General features: G+C 43.3%; 1 protein-coding gene across 1 annotated transcript in view; it reads right to left on the minus strand.

Annotated features, from left to right (window-relative positions):
* Positions 1-5,082, minus strand: part of vps8 (VPS8 subunit of CORVET complex) — a 179,632-nt gene that overhangs the window by 1,899 nt on the left and 172,651 nt on the right.

Genomic DNA, 5,082 nt, shown 5'->3' on the forward strand with positions numbered 1-5,082 from the left:
ACTCTATTTATAATATTTGTGCAACTGCAACAAAGAGCTTCCTTTCGGGGATCAATAAAGTATTTCTGATTCTGATTTCTGATTCTGATCGTTAATGAGAAATCGTGTACCGCTATGAACGTGCACACACGTAGGTTTTGTTTTTATAACAAACACTATCGATTGGTCAGCTAAGGCGTAGTCGCAGCGGTCGACGCCGGTAACGTACTCGTATGACCGAGTGCACGGAACAAAGCTTTGTGACTATAGCTAACATCTAATGACCAACAAGCACTTTCTTACCGCTGCTGCCGTACAGTCAGTCATCCTTGAACTACGCTGCAGCCGGGTGCTCTATTTGAGGCACCAAGTGCTAAACGGCTTCCCGTCTCCTCCCTTTTCCTCTTGTCCTCTTTTCATGCCCATCGCCATTTGTTTTTAACTCCTTTCTCAACTAAAGCTGTATCTAATTTTTTTTAGCCACGTTACCACGAAGACCACAGACTGCTCTCGCTTTAATTTATTTTTCTAAAATAGTCATACCCCAGAAATCCGGTGTCGTGCCAATGTACTTATCCCCGCCAGGATCTGTATCCCCTGGCCGCGGGAGCGCGCATGCACACAGAGCGGATATTCTGCTGCCTTTCGAATTGTTTAACTGCTGCACTTTTAATTTACCTCTTGAATGGAACAAATAGCGACGTGGAAGACTCGGCAGGGTTTTCCATAGTAACATGGGTCTCAGTTAACTACATAAATACGTGTTTTTTGTTACATTAAGGCCACGTGTGAATTGTTTATAGCATCGTTTACTATTATGGACTGATAGACGTATCCTCCCTGTCCTCTAACGTGATTTCTGTTTAATTTTATTAGTTTATATGGCTTTTCAATTACACTTTTTTTCACCTGTCTACCATATGAGTTACATAGGAGGTACGCAAAATATCAACCGTTTTTCACCTATTATTTTGTGTGCTGTCCTGTCATCATGGGTGTTATTTTTTGTGTTAACCAGGTCATAAGGAACAACCTGACATAATTTGGAGAGGTCTGCTGTTCTCTCAAAAGTTACATAGGGGGTACCCAAATATCAGGCTGTTTTTCACCTGATATTTTGTGTACCCCACCCCCTAACATGCAGAGGGTCTGTCCTGTCATCATATGTGTTATTTTGTGTGTTTAATAGGTCACAATAAACAACCTGACAACATTTGGAGAGGTCTGCTTTTGTCTAGCAAAAGTTACATGGGGGTACCCAAAATATCAGGCCGTTTTTTGCCTGATATTTTGTGTACCCCGCCCCCTAACATGCAGAGGGTCTGTCCTGTCATCATATGTGTTATTTTGTGTGTTTAATAGGTCACAATAAACAACCTGACAACATTTGGAGAGGTCTGCTTTTGTCTAGCACAGGGGTTCTCAACCTTTTGCAAGCTGGGCCCCCCCAAAGCTGGTTCATTGCAGTTGGGGCCCAAGTGCTCTACGCCCCACACACCCCGACCGACAGACAGACAGACAGACAGACAGACCGACCGACCGACAGACAGATAGATAGGCAGGCTATTACCCACATTATTATTAATATTATTATCATCATCAGTAGCGGTAGGTATGCCTATTATCATTACTAGGCTATTTTTATAATTGGCAGTAGTACCAGACTTCTAATGTGAGCTTGCAGATATTATTATTTTTAGTAGTAGTATTATTATTAGTATTATTATGAGTAGTATTAGGCCTATCATCATTACTAGGCTATTGCTACATATTTATATGAGGTTACATGCTTTATTGTTGTTATTATTGTTATTATTATCATCATCATCATCATCATCATCATCATCAGTAGGCCTATTATCATTACTAGGCTATTGCTATATATTTATATGAGGTTACATGCTTTATTGTTGTTATTATTGTTATTATTATTATCATCATCATCATCATCAGTAGGCCTATTATCATTACTAGGCAATTGCTATATATTTATATGAGGTTACATGCTTTATTGTTGTTATTATTGTTATTATTATTATCATCATCATCATCATCATCATCATCATCATCATCAGTAGGCCTATTATCATTACTAGGCTATTGCTATAATTGGGAATTGGCACCAGACCTCTGATATTAATTTATGCTTTATTATTGTTATTATCACTAGGTCTAATAGTAGCATCATCTGCATTTTTTAAAGAAGCTTGCAGGTTGGTGATATTAATGTGAGACCTGAGCCTGCTTTGCCTTGCAAAGATCTTCAATTCTTGGCTCAATGTTTGATAAACATAGCCTCAAATCACCCTTGATTTGTGCACGATTACGGTATCTAGTTGTGAGTGCAGTCATTTTTGAGAATCCTGCCTCACACAAATATGTTGACGCGAAAGGAAATATGAAGGTAAATTTGGTGCAAAAGTGAGAGCGCGTAGATGCGATGTGAGCACTTGTAAAATATGACTTGAGAGCTTGTGAAAAAAATCTGTACCCGTGTTTTTTTTCACTTGAGTCACTTTTCCAGTACAACCACAACTCAGTGATACAACCTCTGGAATCTGTCGCTGCAGTGTGCTCTCTCCATCACACAGCGGCGAGTCTGCGCTCTCCAGTTTTGCAACACTTGCAATACATTTGCGATACATTTGGTGCAAAACTAATTAAGTACCTGTGGACTTAGTCTGTGGAGCTCTGAGCCAACAGGACGTTAGCTAGCTAGCGTTGGCTAACTTGCATCCAGCCTGCTTTTTTAAAATACTGTAAATACCTTTTAATCATCTCAACACTTATAACAGTCCGACTGAAACACTGGCGGTGAGCTCCAGGGTCCTGCAGCCGAAGACGGACCACCGTCAGTGGGGCTCGGCCAACGTGGAAACACCGCTAGAAAGCTCCCCTGCCGAGCTCGACGTGATCTGATCTCCAGCGGGACACGGAGAACTCCAGACCCGGTAGCAGCGGAACAGCCCCCCCCCCCCCCCCCCCCGGAGCCCACCGCCAGTGTTGGTTGAATAGCAAGCTAGCGTTAGCTGACTAACCAACAAGCACACTTACAATTAAATACAATTTAATTCAAAAGTCAGGCGTTATACACACTGATGGCGGTCCGTCCGCGGCTGCAGGACCTGGAGCTCACCAGCAGTGTTTCAGTTTGACTGTTAAAAGTGTTAAATGTAAATGTAAATGTGCTGTATTTATATAGCGCTTTTCCAGTCTTAACAACTGCTCAAAGCGCTTTTACATCTACAGGAAACATTCACCATTCACACACATTCATACACTGTGACCGGGGCTGCCGTACAAGGTGCCACCTGCTCATCAGATACACACTCACACACATTCACACTCCGATGCGCAGCTGGTAGCTTGCGGATAGGTTGAAAAACTGAGCCACAAAATTACCCCGATATTAAAAGTGAGGCTTTGTGGGATAACTGAAATGTATTTATTTATAAGCGGGGTTAGTTCGCTAAATGCAATTACACCAACACTGGCGGTGGGCTCCAGGGAGGCTGTGCCGCTGCTACCGGGTCTGGAGCTCTCCGTGTCCCGCTGGAGATCAGATCAGGTCGAGGTCGGCAGGGGAGCTTTCTAGCGGTGTTTCCATGCTGGCCGAGCCCCACTGACGGCGGTCCGTCTTCGGCTGCAGGACCTGGAGCTCACCGCCAGTGTTTCAGCTGGACTGTTATAAGTGTTGAGATAATTAAAAGGTATTGTATTTAGAAGCGTGCTGGCTGCTAGTTAGCTAACGCTAGCTTTCATGCTACATAAATAAGCCGGACAGAGTTGTCCCTCATCTGGCGATAGAAACCCTGCTGTCCCCGGCCGTCCTGTTGGCTCAGAGCTCCACAGACTAAGTCCACAGGTACAAATTAGTTTTGCACCAAATGTATCGCAAGAAGTGTTGCAGAACTGGAGAGCGCAGACTCGCCGCTGTGTGATGGAGAGAGCACACTGCAGCGACAGATTCCAGAGGTTGTATCACTGAGTTGTGGTTGTACTGGAAAAGTGACTCAAGTGAAAAAAAACACGGGTACAGATTTTTTTCCACAAGCTCTCAAGTCATATTTTACAAGTGCTCACATCGCATCTACGCGCTCTCACTTTTGCACCAAATTTACCTTCATAAGAGGGGCTCACGGCAGCTCCCGTGGTTGAGCACATTTTTTTTCCCCTCCCATCCTGTAGTCTACTCGCGCCCCCCCCGGGAGAGAGTCCGCGCCCCCCCGGGGGGGCGCGCCCCACCGGTTGAGAACCACTGGTCTAGCAAAAGTTACATGGGGGTACCCAAAATATCAGGCCGTTTTTCGCCTGATATTTTGTGTACCCCACCCCCTAACATGCAAAGGGTCTGTCCTGTCATCATGGGTGTTATTTTGTGTGTTTAATAGGTCAGAATAAACAACCTGACATAATTTGGAGAGGTCTGCTTTTGTCTATCAAAAGTTACATAGGGGGTACCCAAAATATCAGGCCGTTTTTCGCCTGATATTTTGTGTACCCCACCCCCTAACATGCAAAGGGTCTGTCCTGTCATCATGGGTGTTATTTTGTGTGTTTAATAGGTCACAATAAACAACCTGACAAAATGTGGAGAGGTCTGCTTTTGTCTATCAAAATTAGTGTCAGCATTTTTGTTTCTGCAATGCTGCCTGCTCCTATATCTCCAACTGTCTTGAGCTCTGCAGCGCTGTTGCCTTAAAATAACGTTATTTTTACTTTCAAAAAACATCCCTAAATTAAACAATTTGTAGGACACTAGAAAACTTACTGCTATTATGTCATCTTCTTCTGTTATTTATAAGTCACGCATTACCAGAGCTACACAGCGCTGTCTGAAATTGACGGTGAAATGAGTTCTTCCCAGTAAGAGTCCCCAGTTATTTTGACATATGAATGCTTTTATTATGAAGCAGCAAAATCAGGAAATGTTTGGTCTTCATCTTTGTCTTGTCGCTTGTCTGTAGATTTCCTTATGTCGTCACCCTTTTACAGCATATGGTCGGTACATAGACAGACTGTGGGCAATGCCTTTACATTTTTCACTTGATTTAAGTTAAAGTAAAAACTGGGATTACACACACACACACACACACACACACA

This window comes from Etheostoma spectabile, chromosome 10, assembly GCF_008692095.1.
Source record: "Etheostoma spectabile isolate EspeVRDwgs_2016 chromosome 10, UIUC_Espe_1.0, whole genome shotgun sequence".
Taxonomy (NCBI): domain Eukaryota; kingdom Metazoa; phylum Chordata; class Actinopteri; order Perciformes; family Percidae; genus Etheostoma; species Etheostoma spectabile.